Below are 19,058 nucleotides of genomic sequence, written 5' to 3' on the forward strand. Positions count from 1 at the left end.
ATTGGATTTAATTTTGTGCTGCCTCTTTGGCCAACCTATCAACCAATCAGATGAAGGTGCTTGTGCTGCTAAGTGCTGGACTTCAACAATGTGGTGAGGAAACATCATAATTACACATTACTTGAGAACTGGGGGGACATTGCTGGAGGAGCTGGAGAGTGGAAGAGTGGAAGAGCAGGAGAGCTGAGGTGGTGAAGGTACAGTGTTATGTCCGTCCATCCTTATTTCTGCTTTTACTCTGTCTTTTTGGTTATTTTTCAGTCATTTTCCTGTACTCTGGAACCTTACCCACTAATTCCCCATTGATTTAAAGTTCTGTTATCTGCGGCTGTAGGCTATTGGGGAGTACAATTTCAAACTGTGTAAACATTTAATATGAGTTGTGCAATTTTTGGGACAGTACAAGTCACACTAATGAATATGCAATAATTAAATCTGGGTGGTGCAATTAATTTTGGGCAGTGCAATTAATAGTACTGAACTGTGAAATAGTTCATTTAGATTATGCAGTTTACTCTGGGCAGCATAATCAATATCATTGAACTAAATTACATAATAACTTAATCTAAACTTTGCAATTTGTTTTGGGTACTGCTTACTCTGAGCAATATCATCAATATCATCAATATTAATGACTTGTGAGACAATGTAATTGGGGAAGTGCAATGAAATCATAATGATGCAGGAAATGATGCTCCTGAGCATTATAGAGGAGCAGACCAGAAAGGCTCTCCTGTGACCCTTCCGTACCACCAGTTATTTATTTATTCATTCATTCATTCATTTATTATTTATTTATCAAATTTGTACACCACCCCAAACTTTCATCTCTGGGTGGTTAACAATAGCATAAAACAAGTTTAAAACATTTATAAAAACTTAAAACAATTTAACAATTTAAAAATAAACCAGAGATTAAAACCTAAAAAATTTAGGAAGCTGAGAAAGCTTGGGTGAAAAGATGGGTTTTCAGGTGTATTTTTGAAAATTGCCAGAGATGGGGAGGATCGTATCTCAACAGGGAGTGCATTCCACAATCTCGGGGCAGCGACCGAGAAGGCCTGTCTCTGTGTAGCCAAACGAGTTGGCGGTAACTGGAGATGGACCTCCTCAGATTACCTCAATGGGCAGTGGCGCTCGTAGTGAAGAAGACACTTTCTTAAATACCCAGGGCCTAAGCCCCTCCTAATTCCCCAAAGGTAAGTTATTTCTATAGATTTCAGCTGTGCAAACCTATGTTGTTTCCAGCAACCAATAAAGATTGGTATGACTTCTTTATGATGTCCAGAGACAGTTTTTGCCACACCAGTCAAGGACACTCTTTGGCTTCAGCATTCATAATCTGTAGAACCAAACCTCTACAACTCAGAGAGGTCTCGTTACTACAAGTTTAAAGGTTCAACTATCTCAAACCAGGGGCTCTGGCAAACAGACTGTGGTAGCCAACTCCCTGTGCTACATAGCAGAACATGGCTGGTGACTTAATGTTACTAGCCTAGCCATTATTCTTAGGAATCAATAATATACCTAGCCAGAAGAAGGTAGAGAAATCTGCTATCAGGTACATAGCTTGAGAGTGCTCCTGGACCCAAAGCTCTACCTGGTTTCTCAGGATGAGGCAGCGGCCAGGAGCACTTTTTATCAGCTTTGGCTGATACATCAGCTATGTCCATTTGGGGGGGCGGGGTGTACTTAAACAGTGGTACATATGCTGGTAACCTCCAGGCTTGACTACTGTAATGCACGCTATGTGGGGCTGCCTTTGTAGGTAGTCCAGAAATTACTATTGGTACAGAATGCAGCAGCCAGATTGGTCTCTTCGGTAACATGAAGGGACCACATAACACTGGTTTTAAGGGAACTGCACTGGCTGCCAATATGTTTTGGGTTGAAATGGTTATTACCTATAAAGCTGGTTATTACCTATAAAGCTCTGAACAACTTGGGTCCAGACTATTTAAGAGAGCGCCTCCTTTGTCATAAACCCTGCCGCCTGATACAATCTTCTGGAGAGATCCAGTTGCAGTTGCCACCAGCTTGTTTGGTGGCGACCCGGGACCAGGCTTTCTCTGTGGCTGCCCCAGGGATTTGGAATATGCTCCCTGCTGAAATAAGAGCATCTCATTCTCTGTTTGTTTTCAGGAAGACCCTTAAGACTCTCCTGGTCTCGCAGGCTTTTAATTAGAATTAATTTTAATAATTTGAGTAATTTGTTTTAATAACTGCTTTATACTATTGTTTTTATTGTGTCTCGTATATTTTAATCTGTGTTGACCTATACATATTTTAGATTTTATACACTGCCTAGATATGTACATATCAGGTGTTATAAAAATATGATAGATAGATAGATAGATAGATAGATAGATAGATAGATAGATAGATAGATAGATAACTGACATGCCAAGACTGAGCCCCAGTGAATAAGAATTTTGTCAGGTGACATAAGAAACTGGTGTCTCATCGTTACCTATAAGTACTGGGGCTTCACAATAAGAATTTGCTGCCCTCCCACCTTGCCAATAGAATACTTTCATGATTAGAAAGTACTGCTTGCCTTTCAGATTACAGTCCTTGACAAAAAAATACAAATGAATAATTCTTGGGCCTTGGCTACCAAAGATATAGGGGCAGAGAAATTTGACATGGGGGAGGCCAGTTCCATCCCAGGATTCAGAGGTGCCTTTCTGAGGCAAGGGGGACTTCTCGGGGAAGCGGTCACAGTTCATTCCGAGATACTTTTATCAGTTTGCACAGGTGCATCCTCTCCGAACCTAATCCTCTCTCTGTGTTTAGGTTCCAGACTGCAATGCAGCAAGCAGAAAGCAACTTGGTTCCTCTTCAGCCTGTTAAAATTCTACCTGGGGACTTGAGTTTGCAGGCTGCTTTTTGCTGCCAGTGTTACCTGGAAGCAGAAGGCCATTGTACATACATGGATGGCACTGAGCCCTGCCAGTCTAGGGGCTTTTAACGGGAAGCAGGGGTTTATTCTAATCCTGTGATATATATTTTTTCTGCCATGAGTGTCTACTAGCAATACAAATCCTCTTTAAACTGTTCTTCTGCATGTAGATCCTCCACTTTACAAAACAAGGGTGTGATTGAACTTTCAGCTTGTCAAATTGACTGCTCCCCTTAAGACATAACATATGGATTCCATTGAAAATATCCCATTGCTAATGTTCATCACAGAATAAAATTTAAGCTTTTCACTTTTAAGATCAGAGATTTGAGTACACCATGAGCAAAATGCTCATGTGATGATAATGTGCATCTGTAAAAACATGCACGTGCACACGCACACACACACGCACACACACACACACACGTGGAACACGTTATCCACAGGGGTTCTGTTCTTGGCTGAAGCTGCAGATAACAGAACCGTGGATAATGAGGCATTGCACTGGGGCAATGGGAATCATGGTTTAGGTTGCTGGATTTTAAAAGGCTAAAAATGGTCAAAAAATGAAGAGAAAGTGCTGAACCATGCTCTGCAGGTCTCCAGCTATCCAGCAATGCCCCCACAAAGCCAAAATTCTGCCATTTTTCCACAAAAAAGAGTTGTTGTTTTTTAAAGAACCTCAAAATGGCTCTGCACCACAAAATGGTGACCAGAAATTACCTCAGAGGTAATTTCTGGCCATCTAGGTACCGCGGACATGCGTCTTCAACCCTTTGAAAACCATGTATGGATGTCAATTGGTTGTCAAATTGCCCGACCATGGATATCGGGACTGCAAGTAATGAGGTGTGTGTGTGTGTGTGTGTGTGTGTGTGTGTGTGTGTGTGTGTGTGTGTGTGTATAAAGCTGGCAAGCCAAAGACTTGAGATACAAATCCAGAAAATGCAAAGATTCTTTTCTGGGAGGAAGCGGGTGAAGAGTCCACCCTTTTGTCTACAGCAGCATGGCATGACTGGCTGGTGCAGGTGATGATCCATCTTCGGTTGCAGTTGTTCAAGAAAAAGGAAGTAGCAGGATCTCTTGCTAGATATCTTCAACAATAAAATCTTATTGTACCAAAGGAAGAGGAGGATGTCTCCACTACCTGTCATTGCTCAGAGCAGTCACAGGTTGTAGAAGCATCAAATGTTTTGGTTCTAAGGAACCAAAAGGACAAAAAGAATGATTCTGCATATCAGAATGTTTCTGGTAAAAGAGCTAAATAGATAATTGAACAACAAACCATCTCACCTGTTTGGGAGAATGTTGAATTTTTAACATCCCAGGAACCTTCAGTTTTTTCAGAAGACTCCAAAGTCATGGTGAGACAGCTGAACAAAATTTATCAGTCTAAACTCAGGATGCAGCTTCAGATGTTGTGCAATCTGTACCAGCGAAGTCGCCTACTCCAAATTATACTTAACCAAAAGCAAGATCAAAAGAGTGTCTAACCATACCAGTGGGGGGTTACAACTTCCTTGGCACAAATGCTGCCTATTTCCCCTACAGTTACTATGACAAAGACGGCTTCGTAACAGGGAATTGTACTTGCCACCAAATCTACAACTTGTCACCATTGATACCATCTTCATCACAGTGGATGGACTTTTTTCACATCCTGAGATGGAACAACAAAGAGAACCCTCAAAGATTCAAGTTGAGTCAGCCAGGCCTGTAAAAAGGTTTGCCACTGCCACTGAAGCTACAGTGAGTACTGAATGTGATGATGCTCTCCCTGAAGGGAGGGGGAACAAGGATACCCTTGGGAGCACCAACTTACATTCCAAGAGGATAAGACTTCAGATATATGCTATATGGGACTGGATAAGGATGAATAAAAAACTTCCTCAAAACCTCCTCATAGGTAAATTAGATTTTGACCTGATGGAAGTAATCAAAGTGATCCACCCCAGGCTCAAAGGAGATAGGCATCTGTATATCCTCTCAAAGAGCCTACCAGAAATTTTGGAGAAGTTGTAAGGTTTTCAGTTTGTTATAATTCAACCCTGCTCTTTGGATTTAAGATAGTTCCTCTCTTTAAAGGGGGCACAGACGTCTTTTTGAACCATTAAGATACTATTACGATGCATCCTTGGTGTTGATTTTTCTTTGCAAAAACATGGTGGTGGTGGGACATGGCAAAAATGGGTGATCAAAGTTTATGAAAAACTGAACTTGTGGATGCACTGGAAGCTTTGGAATCTACCAAAGGTAGATGTAGGTACACACATACCTTCTGCCCATTGTTTCCAATCTGGCAGCTGTTTTCCTCCCTTGGTGAGATCAATAAAACAATTGCAAGTTCAGCTTTTCTGGTTTTTGTGAGGTACCAACAATTTTCCCCTTTTGAGATCCATAGTGGATCATTTCCGGGTCCAATTCAAGGTGCTGTTTTTGACCTTTAAAGCCCTTAATGGTTTGGGCCCGGGATACCGCCTGCTCCCAAGGGTTGCTGCCCGATTGACAAGGTCATCTGAGGGGGCTCTGCTCCGGGTGCCGACAATGAGGGAGGCTAGGTTGTCGGGACACAGCCTTCTCTGTTGCTGCCCCCAGAATGGAATGCTCTCCCGGTGGGTATCTGCTCCTCGGTCTCCATCACAGTTTTTAGAAAGCATGTTAAATCGTGGCTTTTTACCCAGGCTTTTATATTATTGTCTCCTCTGCTGCTTCTTGAATTTTGTACTGTTTTTATGCTAGTGTTCTAATTTTTTGAAAAAAATCAGATTTGTTTTTATATTTTTAGCTCAATATTTTAATGTGTCTTTTTAATAATCTTGTTTTTAAATTTTATTGTGAGCCGCCTTGCCATTTTCTTAATGAAAGGTGGGGTATAAATTTAACAATAAATAAATAAATAAATAAATAAATAAATTAGGGTATCTTTCCATGGAGAGGTCAGGCTTTACCTTTCCAGCCTTGATATCATTTTTCTTTTCTGTTTTTCTAGCTTATAATCTTGCAGATTTTGATTCAGTGGTAGATTTAGTGGTTTGGGAGAAAGCACCAGATATTCCAGCGGCCCGGCTCCACCTGTTCGGAGAACAGGCAACTGGGGACGAAATTGGGGAGAGTGGAAGACAAGTCAACAAATTACTCTGAAAAGTAAAGTATCTGGCCCAGACTACCTTAGCAATGTGTGCTGTTTAAAAAGTGGGAAGTAGTGCTCCTTTGGTTCAGAGAACAACTGTCAGTCAAAATTAGACCACGAGAACTGTATGGAAGGATTTTAGAGGAAGGGTTTTTCAGGCTCGAAAAAGGACCGATTTCCAGGCTTACTAAAGCAATTAGATCATTCCTTGGACTTTCCCCCCAGATCCCTCAATTCCCATTTCCGTTTGGGAGTTGAGACGATAGTTTTTGCACCAGGTGTATCACGTTAACACATACAAGTCCTGGCTGGATGAGGAGAGGCAAGAGTGCCCACGGATCATTTGTCAGCAGGAAGCCCTGGTGTTCGAGGAATCTCCAAGTGAAATGACAAAGCATTTTTTGATTAAATGCCCAGCAAGAAGTTCAATTGACCAGATTTAAACAGTCAGACCTATCTGGAAATAATCTCAAATAAGGAAGGCTACAATGTGCTTTTGAAAGGTCAGGCAACAAGAGACCAGAGGGCCAGGCACAGAATCATGCGTAAGCAATCTCAGGGAGAGGAAAGCACTGGCTCCCTGGGGTCGGGGAGAGATACAGCACAAGGTCTTAGATAAAAGTACTTTGCTAAAATGCTGGGCGGTCCCAGTGTCTGTGGTCTACCTGGTCAGTTTGTATGTGACTATGGCTGTTTGTATGCAAGTACCTGTGAACTGAAGACCTGTCAAGAGATCAATGTGATGACTTCAGTGAACTGGGTGATTCACCATGAGAACTCCATGGCTGCTTTTTAGAAGGAGAGGCTTCTGTCTTGGAGTGGATTTGGGCCTTTAGGTGTGGACACAAGGTGGACATTCTCCAATCACAATTGGAGGTTTGGACACTATTTTGGAAAGCTAGTAAGGCCGTGTTCTAGGTTTGTATGATTTTTGGAATGGTCTGCCTTTCTTGATGTGTCTATGTGAATAGTTACTGTACTACAAAACTCAGTGTAAACTAAAACTTATTTCCCAAGAGGTCTCGACCTTGAAGACAGCACATGACATGTCCGAGGCAGCCAATCCTAGACTTCTGAACATTCTATCACAAATATTCTCTAACTGTTACTGCAGCTACTGAACCTTTCAAACAACAGAGCAACTGAAGGTAGAAGCTAAAATGTCTTGCACATTATAGTTTTGTTTGTTAATCAAAAATAAATTTATATTCTTCTTCCAGATTAACAGCATCCTTTTGAGAACCAGAGAATACTTGTATGGAGTTCTGTTTGCAGTTTAAAAAATTGTCACTCTCTCTATATGAGAATACACACATGAGTGTGTGTGCATGTGTGCGTGCACACATACACACACACACACACACAGAGAGAGCACATATAAGTAGACAAGCCCTAAAAATTCATTTCAGGCTTGACTTTTTATAGTGTTCCAAGCAGCTGCTTGCATATGTGTAACGTGTTGTCCAGAGTGACAGCTGTATTTTCGCCTGTTTTGACATTGAGTCTGATTTGGGTGAATAGCTCATATCCATTAAAGTGCTTTTACAACACTGAATGACTGCCAGAATACTTCCTGATCAATTTTAAAAGCCAGCTAGCTGTCATCATCTAATCGCAACAGCAGAAAACAAATCTCTGGGGAATAAAACAAGATTTTAAAGCATTTTTAAAAGCATGATATTAATTTTGAAACCTACAAGATATTTAAATAAAAATCCAAGACTGGTTCAGCTATATCCATGTAAAAAAAGTAATTTTTTCAGCACTTTGAAAAATCAAAATACTTGTTAATATGCAAGCATCCTGAAATACTTTATATATTCATCATTTTAACAGAGAGCTTAAACTCTCCATATGAGCACTGAAAACCACAACCAGATTGGTGAACCAGACTGGTGATGTGACTGAGCCACATTAAGCTCAGTTCTATAAAGGTTTTGACTGAACTAAGGTCCAGACTACAACTATGCCAATGTGCTTTCCCACATCTCCTTGGCAGTGTATTGTGTTGCATCTCCCACATCTCCTTGGCCAAAAACAACAACACGTGATGTGTTAGAATTTACCACCCTATCCTCCACAAGCAACAGCCAATGAAACTAAGTGGGAGGCAGGAAATCGATAACATGGCCACACATCACATATTTTCTGAACTAAACATTACCATCTTGGATTGGAGGTCCCTACATATAGCCCTTGTCAATGAATGAATGAATAAACAAACTTTCTGTGTAGGGCTGAATAGTTGAATTAATAACATACAGATTTACTATTTATTTCTGAACTGTTTCATGATATATTTATGTACTTCTTTATTGTTAAATTTTTATACAGCCTGTCATTAAAATAATCTCAAGGAGGTTTACAAAACATTTAACAATATAAAACCATAAAAGCTACACAATAAGAATTACAATGGAATATTAAAAATAAATCTAATTAAAAGTTTTTAAAATCCAAACACATGTACAACACAACCCTAAGATACAAAGCAGCAGCAAACATAACACTCATTTAAAAGCCTGGACAAAAAACCAAGATTGTACTTGCTTTCTAAAAACTGTGATGGGGACTGGGGAGCAGAGGCCCACCAGGAGAGCATTCCAAAGTCTGGGGGCAATGACTGAGAAGGCCCTGCCCCACGTACATGTCAGGTGAGCCTCACTCATTGTCGGCACATGGAGCAGGGCCCCCTGATAGCCTCACTGAGCAGACAGAAACCCTTGGGAGCAGGCGGTCCCTCAGATATCCAAGGCCCAAACCATTTAAGGCTTTTAAAGATCAAAACCAGCACCTTGAATTGGGCCTGGAAACAGATTGGCAGCCAATGCAACTCTTCAAAATGGGTGTGATGTGGTCACAGTGGGCAGCTCCAGATAACATCCAAAAAGCTGCCACATTTTGCACTTGCTGCAGTTTCCAAAGATTCTTCAAAGGCAGCCCCATGTAGAACATGTTATAGTAATCCAACCGTGACGTGACTAAGGCGTGGGTAACTGTGGCCAGATCTGCCTTCTTGAGAAACGGACGCAGCTGGCACACTAGCCAAAGCCATGCAAAGGCATCCCTGGCCCACAGCCTCCACCTGAGCTTTCAAAAGCACAGCCGGGTCCAGCAGTACACACGCTGCGCACTTGCTCTTTCAAGGGGAGTGCAACTCCATCCAGAACCAGTAGAATCTACTCATTCCGACTGCCTTTCCTACTGACTAAGAGTACCTCCATCTTGCCCAGATTCACTCTCAATTTACTAGCCCATATCCAATCCATCACTGCCTCCAGCCCCCGATTCAGGACGCCCACTGCCTCCCTAGCATCAGGTGACAAGGAGAGATAGAGCTGAGCATTATCTGCATATTGCTGACAAATCAGTCCAAGTCCCCGGATGACCTCTCCCAGCGGTTTCATGTAGATTTTAAACAGCATGGAGGACAAAACCGAACCCTGCAGGACCCCACAGGTCAATGGCCTCAGTTGAGCAGTAGTCTCCCAGCACCACCTTCTGGACCCTTCCCCCAAGAAAGGACCAAATCCACTCCAAAGCAGTGCCCCCAATGCCTGAAAATATGGAGATTTTCAAAGAGGAAGGATTACAAAGATCTAACTGAACAAAGCAGCATCTTTTAAAAGTGGTGTTTCTTTTTATTTACAGTGGGGAGTACAACTGGCCCTATCCATCCCCAGCACAGCATCTCTCTAGTGGCTGTTGCTTGGGTATATATTATGTTTCTTTTTTAGATTGTGAGCCCTTTGGGAACAAGGAGCCATTTAATTTATTTATTTATATCTATGTAAATCACTTTGAGAACTTTTGCTGAAAAGTGGTATATAAATATTTATCATCATTGTATTCGTAATTTGGATTTGGAGTTAAACGGAACTCACATAGGAGGCTAAGACAGCTTGAATTAGGCTATATGCAAGAACATGTCTTGAACAGTGCCTATACAAATAAAACCATATCTTAATGGCTGGGAGAGCGCCTGGGAGAGCGTCTTCATCTTAATTACCTGGGAGAGCGCCTTCTTCTGCATGATTCCCACCACGCATTAAGATCATCAAGAGAGGTCCATCTCCATATACTGTCAGCTCATCTGGTGGTGACTCAGGAGTGGGCCTTCCCTATAGTTGCTCCTGTGTCAGCTCGTCTGGCGGTGACTCAGGAGCGGGCCTTCCCTATAGTTGCTCCTTCGCTGTGGAATGCGCTTCCTATAGACATTCATGGCTTAACATCTTTACCAGCCTTTAAAAGAAACACGTTTTCAGCCAGGCTTTTAATAATTTCTGAATGTTTTAAATTTTAATTGTTTAATATTTAATAATTGGTTTTATTCTCTTTTTATTGTGTTTTTTTGTAAACCGCCTAGAGCCTTTGGAAGCAGGCAGTATATAAATTAAGTAATAATTATAATACCACCAGAAAATGGATGAGCATTAATAGCCACCTGTGTTACAAAATGACACTCCCTTTGTAAAAACAAGTCCAGAGATTTTAAAAAGCCTACAAACTACCAAATTATCTACCAGCGTTGACACTCTTACCATAGAACACTGATTTTCATTTCTCCCCTATTGTACCTTTTCAAAACTTTTACTATGTCACTTCATTGATTAGCCATGTGGTCTAGCTATCTCAGTCAGTGAGAAGAATAGATATTTCTAAGCAAGAAACTATTGCCAACAATTATAATGGCTGACACCCAGACTAAATTACTCATGAGTAGTCTCATTACTGGGGAAAGTGAGTCATGACTAACTAGCACCATTACTTTCAATGGGACTACTCATGAGTAATTTAGTCTGCCAGTATTTCTAAAAATGAAATTCATTCAATGGATATAATTCTGGCACAAGCATGAGAAGGAGGGAACTGGAATTGGCAGCAATCACTAAGTACTATGCTGTGATTCTAACACACAGAACTAATGGCAGCTGCTCAGGTTCACAAGCTGCCATTTGCCTAGTTGGTGAGTAACATTATATGCAAGCAGAAAAGTTATTTTGCATTTGTGAAATTGATTAAAATGATTTTTAAAAATCCCAGGCAATAACTGTTCTTCCTTCTAGTTTTAAAGACTAGACAGCCTCCTCAATGTAGTCTTGGGCTGTACTCTTAAGACTGAGGTCCGCCCCAAATCACTGCTTCTTTATTCATTCTGTAATTATATCAGCTTTCCCGCTATTTTCCAGCATCTACCTGGAGCATTTCCAGACAGCAGGCTTTACTGTGGGTTTACTGTGAGTTCGAATTTTCCCCACAAGACACAAAAAGTGGGGTGTTTATTTTTACCCTGAACATAAATCAGGCTACACTCTTAAGATGAAATGAAAAACCCGAATGGTGCCTGGAATGCTCCCCGATAACCCACAGGAACATCAGAGTAAATCTTGCCAATATGTGAACACACACCCTCCATTCTTGTAGGAGAAGCAAGCTAAAACTATACTGGCTGCTGATATGTTTCCGGGCCAGGGTGGATTTGATTTAAATCAAACTGATTTAAATCACGATTTAAATCACTAGCAGGGTGGATAAAAATAAAAAAAATTGATTTAAATCAAAAAAATCCAATTTAAATCAAAAAAATCAGATTTTTTTATTTAAATCGGATTTTTTTTATTTAAATCGGATTTTTTTAATTTAAATCAGATTTTTTTATTTTTATCCACCCTGCTAGTGATTTAAATCGTGATTTAAATCGTGATTTAAATCAGTTTGATTTAAATCAAATCCACCCTGTTCCGGGCAAAATACAAGGTGGTGGTTATTACCTATAAATCTCTAAACAGGCCCTGGGATTTTGTATTTGAGGCTATGATACTCACTTAAAGAAAAAAAATCTATGTTTCCTCGTTGTGACAGTGATCAGGTAGTATGAAGTCCATTGGCCCTGTATACGTGGCTAGGACAACACCTTCATGCTACCCCTAGTCACATCCCTCTCTTCCCACTTCTGACTTGTGCAAAACTGTGACACCATTTCGAGTAGCTACTCTGCATTTTTTCTGGTATAAAATATTGCAGTTTAGGTGGTCATTATGGTATATCCTCATAATGGTAAGTGCTACCTTAAGTAACTGCTAGATCTTTCAGTATCAACAAAACATTTTGGTAAGCAATGAAGAACATTATTTGCACAAAAACTAGCCATGTGAAAATACTATAGAACTCTAAATGTTGTCAATTGCACACCAAAATAAGTTGTTTATTGTGAACGATCAAGGAGTCTCCTAAGGTAGCACTACCATTATGAAGATACTGCAAACATACCCTGACAGCACAATGGCCAACAGGTTGTACAAGCTTATATGAGCATTTCCTATTGGCCTGCGCAGCTACAGATGTTTAAGGAAGCTCTAGCAGTCTTGCACAAGTGCGCAAATACTTAAGATGAGCACCAGCAAACACCAAACATGCTGGCACGCAACTTTAAGTATTTGTCCTCATGCACAAAGGTGAAGGCACTTCCTTCAACTCCTACAATAGGGTGGACCACTCAGAAATGCAGGCATAATCTGTGCAACATGTGGTCCAACATGACTATGTAATTAATTAATGCTAGCCCGTTAGGATTTGCCAATGTTGAGCAAAGCAATTTTATATTAATGACTGTTTCACTTGCCTCTGCCGTACACCTGCAATTAAGTTATTATCTTAGTATCTTCCATTGTGTTCCATCCCCACCCTCTTCTTACTGGCTACTGTCACACTATCTTAAATAAAACTAGGTCACTTTCCAGGTCTCAGCTCCATGCCTCACTATTTCTGGTATTGTTCTGCTCCCCATAAAACTAGTGTGACCATTTTAGACAATTGTTCAAAGCCGCATGGGTCCAGACATACACTATCATGGCAAATTATATGGATGCTCACTAAAACATTCTAAATGACTACTTGCTTAACCCTTGAACCTATGCTGCTCCTTCAAGCAGATACAAGCTAAGGCTTTAGACTTCTGTTCTAAAATTGACATAAAAATAAATTTCAGTCCTCCTGTATCACTGTAGCATGTCAAACAGGCCTGTTAACACAACTGTTAAAATCAGGGTGGGAACTGGGTTATCAAGTTTTATATTATACTGAAAACCCTTCCTTGAAGAGGACGACCTCAAAACAGTGGTGCCTCAGCTGGTAACCTCCAGGCTTGACTACTGCAATGCGCTCTATGTGGGGCTGCCTTAGTACATAGTTCAAAAAGCGGCAGCCAGACTAGTCTCTGGGGTAACCAAGAGAGACCATATTATGCCTGTTTTAAAACAGTTGCACTGGCTGCCAATATGTTTCCGGGCAAAATACAAAGTGCTGGTATTACCTTTAAAGTCCTGAACGGCTTGGGTCCGGGTTTTCTTAGGGAGCTCCTTCTTCTGCTTGATCCCCACCACATGTTAAGGTCATCTGAGGAAGTCCATCTCCAGTTATCACCAGTACATCTGGTGGTAACTCAGAGGTAGGCCTTCTCTGTAGCTGCTCCTGGGCTGTGGAATGCACTCCCGGCAGAAATCCGTAGTTTGAGTTCATTGTTGGCTTTCAGGAGAGTCCTTAAAACCTATCTGTTTGGCCTGGCCTTCCAAGATTTTTAAACTGTTTTAATTGTTAACTAGCTGGGCCAGGCGCAGAGCATCTGTGCCTCCGCTGGCCCACTTCTCCCTCCTGCCCTGCTTCTCTCTCTCTCACACACACACACACACACACACACACACACACACCTCTGAACGGTTTCTGGCAGGTCAGCCGGCCCACTGCCACCTCCCCCCGCCCACCTGCTCCTGGCAGCTGGCCCGCCAGCGGCCGCATCCTTATTTTCTCCCCCGTCCTGTCACTAATCGGCAGCTGCTCACGAACTTTCACGAGAGCTGCCCCACATGGGATTAGCAACAGGTACGCATAGGAGAATAAATATAAATATTTATAGATGGTTTATGCTAGATGGAATAAATATATAGATGATTTTATGCTGTTTTAAAATTGTTCTGTAATTATTATTTGTGGGTCTTGTTTTTGTTGTTGTGCACTGCCCAGAGTCATTTGAATGGGGCAGTATATAAATGTAATAAATAAACCCACACAAATCCCTCCAGTCCAGGTTGCTCAGAACAGGGTAACCCAGCTTTTGTACACTACTCTTAACCCATTTAGGAGGAGAGGAGAGCTCTCCTATCTTGTTCTTCCCATTTACCTTTTCTAGGCAGCCATCAGGACACAGAAGGCATGGAAACAATAAAGTACTGTGGCTACAGGAACTGCCATTCATAATGTGCCACTCTGCAAAGCAGACTCTATTATCTTGTAGCTGAAACAGCTTCAGCAGTACTGGGTCTGCCTCCTGCTCCTTCTGACCAATCAGAGGGCAGGTGCTGATGTCAGGCTTTCCAGTCTGCTGGCAGTGCAAAGCATGCTGGGAAGGCCTGGTAGGCCTTGGAGGAATTTTCATGCTTAGAGCTCTCACTTTTAACAATGGATGCCTTGTCTGGCTTAATTGTGTTTCCTGCGTTTGCTGACCCAAACAGAGGTTTTGATCATGTTCTGCTACTGAGGTAGGAACACTCTAATTCTCCCCCCCCCCCAAAAAAAACCCCACAATGGTCGTGTGAACAGGCGAATAGGTTTGAAACATGTCCTTTTTTCTGCCCATTCTTGATGAAGTACAGAATGGCTGTGTCATTCCAAGGTATCAATTCTTAGAAATTTCTGGATATGCCTCATTAATATGGTATTAGACAATAATATTCAGAAAGTGGAGAAACAGAGATGCATGGATACCACGAAGACCTAGGAATATTTAAGTCTTACACAACTAGCTCCCAAATAGAGCTCAGCACTTAAACAGATCAATTCAGATTAATTCAGTCAACTGAATTAATAAGCATCATTACCAAGACTTCCCTTTTTATTTGAACAGCCAACAGTGAACACCAACATATTCTGCTACACAGCCATCCAGTTGAGAGTCTTTGAAAATTATTTTGTAAATTACTACAGGATGCAGCTGAAGAAGTCATGAAAATATTTTGGTAATACCAAAATTGTGTTTTTTCCATATTTTCCCTAAAAATATACATTCTCTTACCTATAACAAATGCTAATAAAATTTTATTACTGTTTCATGCAATCCTTATTAATCGAAACATTTATCTTACTGGCACAAAAATTGACAAGAATTTGTGCTCATACACCACAGAAGGTAAAATTATTAAGATAGTTATTTATTGACATATTGTTTTTATAAACATGTAAATAATATTTTGCATATTGCAAACAAAGAGTCAATAAAAATAAATATTAGCTGTAATCTACAGAGTTCCTGCAGACATGCAAAAGAGCTTCCAAGTGCTCAGTAGGACATTTGCTTTTTATTCTTTGAATAGTAATCTCTCCGCTCCCATGCAGCATTACTAACCGCTTTTGAAATTCACTTGTGGATGCCTAAATTAATGTGCAATTTTCTGGATTGACACCTACATCTTTTCTTTCTTACACATTACCTAAGTTGATTTTGATTTGAATGAAAATAAATATCTGTTCTCTTTTCCAAGACCAAAGTACAAATGTTAATTCTGTCTTGTCATGACTTCAACTGGTTGATATCAAGACACTGCTTACAGCCACAAAAATGAGAAGTTAACCATACTAAAATGTGCACTTGTCATTTCTAAATGTGCTTTTCCAAAGCAGATCTTAGGACTACCGTCAGGGCAATACTTACAAAAGGAATGCAGTTTATTACATTTGTTGCACTCAAATAAATATTGATTTCAGTCTTGGAATGCTATGAAAGAGCTTGCATCCATTACATTCTACATTAGAGTTCTGATGCAACTTACCTAATAATTCCTAGGATGCACACAGCATAATAATCTACTACGTCCAAACACCTCTGTAAAACAAAACACTACAGAACTTCTTCTATTTGAACTCCTAAGGGCTATGTATAGTTTTGGTGGGGCATTGTAATAGAAAAAGGTTACAATTGCGAGCATGAGATAATATTTAAAAAAATTGTAACAATTATAATTACTTCTGCTCTAGTGTGTCATGTGTATTTTAATACATCACAAATGAATTAAAAGAGCCCTTAATGACAACAACATTATGAGGCAAGGTTTTTTCTTTTACATTATCTATTTATTCAACACAAAATTATTTGGCAACTGTGATAAGGCAGGCAAGAGTACAATGACTTTCCTTTAATCGCTCATTAAAATGCTGATTGCCTGTGGAGTGAGACGTGCAGTTATGGTCAAACACCAAGTCCTATTGTGTGGTAACAGCTTGGGCTGTCCTTGGGCTGGGTGGGGTTGAATCACTGCAAAGTAAACAAACATTCTGAAGCTGGAAAATACAAATGCTTAGGATTAATAGAGCCCTTAAGTAACTTTTAATTTCACAGCTTTAGAGAAACTAATATTGTAAAGCACAAAAGGTCAGAGATAAAGAGACCTATCAGGTACTGGGATAAACATTTATAGTTTATAGAAGAGCAAAGCTTGGAATATATGAAATTATTGATTCTAATGTACAAGCTGAGAGTAAAATTAATTTCACACGGCTGTACTGAAAGGGCCATAGGGACATTACTGGCATCTGTAATACTTCTATCTCCATGCATATAATGTGATGTACATGCCATGCCACATATTAAAACAGTCATCTTCAGTGGGGTTCCTAGAATTTTCAAGAAATAATTTGAACCATATATCAATACAGAATCATACAGCTGAATTATGTAGTTTAATTTAGTCCAGTTCAATGTCCCATTATAGAGCCAATTTCTTCCATATTTGGCTCTAATGATGTGCAAAACTTTTCGAGCATGCAATGTTTTGAGTGTGAAACGGGACATTACAAGTGTTTCAAGTTTGAAACAGAACACCCCTAAAACAAAGGACCTTTTTATAGCTCAAAACCGAATGACACCATTTCTACTCACAAGTTTCAACTGTTTTGAGCACCATTTTGGCGGGCTGTTTTTTCCTTCCCAATTGGCTTGCAATCTCCTTGCTTCTTGGATGCTTTGTTTGCATCCAAATCAACTGTTGTCATGGGCAACTGTGCCCCCCCCCCTAATTAGCTGGGGTGGAGGGGGAACCTTTGGATGGAATTTCAAAATGTATTCAAAGGGATCGTGAGGCACAGAGAAATTCACTATGCCTCTCTTGAAGAAGATAATACATCAGGACAGGAGGAAGGAAAGTTTAATTTTGTGCTTTTCTTTTCTCAGCACTGAGTACTGTGCTACCTATTGATGGTTTCGCTGGATCTCAGGTTGACAAGGCGGGGGGAAGGAATTTCAAAATTATTCAAAGGGACTGGGAGGCAGAGAGAGGCCCTTACATCAGGAGAAGAGGAAAGAATCAAGGAAGGTTTGCTTTTGTGGTTTGCTTTTCTCAGCACTGCGTATAGGCTGTACAACCTTTGCTGCTATAACTATCTGATTTTGCTGGATCTCAGATTAACAAAGGCAGAACTTGGGTGCCTGCCTGCTTGCCTTCCTTGAGTTTCAGTTCTTGTTTGTGAGATAGTGTGGTGGTGATAAAGGGGCTCTGTGGGGGTGGGCGTGCATGTGTGTAATATTTTCCTGATGACTGCTGTGATGAGCTCCATGTCTGGCCTTGAGACTAACGTGATTTATTCACTGCTTTGCTCTGCATTCTGCAATGCAAGGTGTACTAAACCAATATGTGGCTGAAGTTACTCTTATGGCTATACTTGCTGCGAAGGATGCTGCTGTGGCAGGTGTTGCAATGCTTATAAGTCATAATTGTGTGTGAGAGAGCCCTTTCTCATGATCAGTGAGAAAGGGCTTGAGGGAAAGCAGGGAGGAAGCCTTGAAACCTCTCTGCAGAAAATCCTTACTCCTGACCTGGGCTCGAAGATCGGGCACCCAGATGTACAGCTGCCTCCTCAGGCAGTGTGGAGGATCACTCCAACCCCCAGAACTCCCATAATGCATTGTGTGAGTGTGTGGGGCATTATGGGGATTCCCCTGATGCCAGCCAGGAGCCCCACATCCACAGGAGCAAGCAGCTGAGGCTGGTATACAGGTACAATCGGGAACACTTACTCCTTTAACCTTGTTTTGAAGGTGGGTGCTGGAGGCAAGTTTGTTGCCATGCCGCCGGGAGCTGCACAGCTCCTGGCTGTTCTCAAGCACAGGCAAAACTGGACTCAGGTTTTGCCAGCACATGAGAATAGCCTCAGCAACTTGTGCACTGTGGCTGGTAGTGGAGTCTGGGTCAGTGATTCTTTTTTGGCCATTTTTGAATTGTGTTTGGGCAAATGGACAATTTAAACAACCTTTCCTCCCATAGGAGCCTATGAGGTTTGGAGGAAAGATTAAAAATAACCCACTTGCCCATTTCTTTTGTGGACTGGGTGGTAGGTACACCCATTATGCCATACCACACAACCCACTTTGGTGTCCCTAGGAGCTATTCATGGGGAACAATGCAGTGTTTTGGGTTCCCCATTGTTCCCTACAGCTGAAACACTCGAAACATTTCAAGTGTTACAACAAAACCTTTTGAGCATTTTGCATTTCATTTTGACCTCAAAACAAAACACAAAATCCGTTTCGTTCACACCCCTATTTGGCTCACTACAAGAACTCTTGTGAACTTGCTCCTCAGAAGAGAAGTGTGGAACCTGTCCCTTTATTTCTCAGGATGTTTCCACTTTTCTTGCACTCTGTCATATTTTTCAGACACTTATTCACAAAAGAATATATGTAGCTTTTGAGATGCTGATCAAAATCATCTTGTGTATTTAATAGGCAGTATTATCCACATGGCTTAAATCTGCATTATCTTGTGCATCTAGCCACTTTAAAAAAAAAAAAACTACAGATCAAAAATATTCTCAATCATACTTTTTCTTTGGGACACTTCTTCACGATAGCAAATATGTGGTTTTCACATTGGGGAAATTACAGATATAGATATTCACAAACATCAAGCTTTACATTCTCACTTGCATTTTGTAAACTATTAAGTATTAGCAAAGCTGGGGCTCGGACTGTTTAGGAGAAAA

The 19,058-nt window shown here is 40.8% G+C and overlaps 1 protein-coding gene across 13 annotated transcripts in view; it reads right to left on the reverse strand.

Moving 5' to 3' along the window:
* NPAS3 (neuronal PAS domain protein 3) overlaps positions 1 to 19,058 on the reverse strand; it is a 1,129,936-nt gene that overhangs the window by 1,012,229 nt on the left and 98,649 nt on the right. Inside the window, exon 1 of one of the 13 annotated variants that reach the window (XM_053282872.1) lies at positions 14,209 to 14,226. The exons of the other annotated variants lie outside the window; for them this stretch is intronic. The gene's annotated coding sequence lies outside the window, so the exon portion shown is untranslated. Of the gene's footprint in view, positions 1 to 14,208; positions 14,227 to 19,058 lie in introns of those variants that run through there. 13 annotated transcript variants of the gene reach the window in all.

The sequence above is a fragment of the Hemicordylus capensis genome, chromosome 1 (assembly GCF_027244095.1).
Source record: "Hemicordylus capensis ecotype Gifberg chromosome 1, rHemCap1.1.pri, whole genome shotgun sequence".
In the NCBI taxonomy this organism is placed as follows: Eukaryota; Metazoa; Chordata; class Lepidosauria; order Squamata; family Cordylidae; genus Hemicordylus; species Hemicordylus capensis.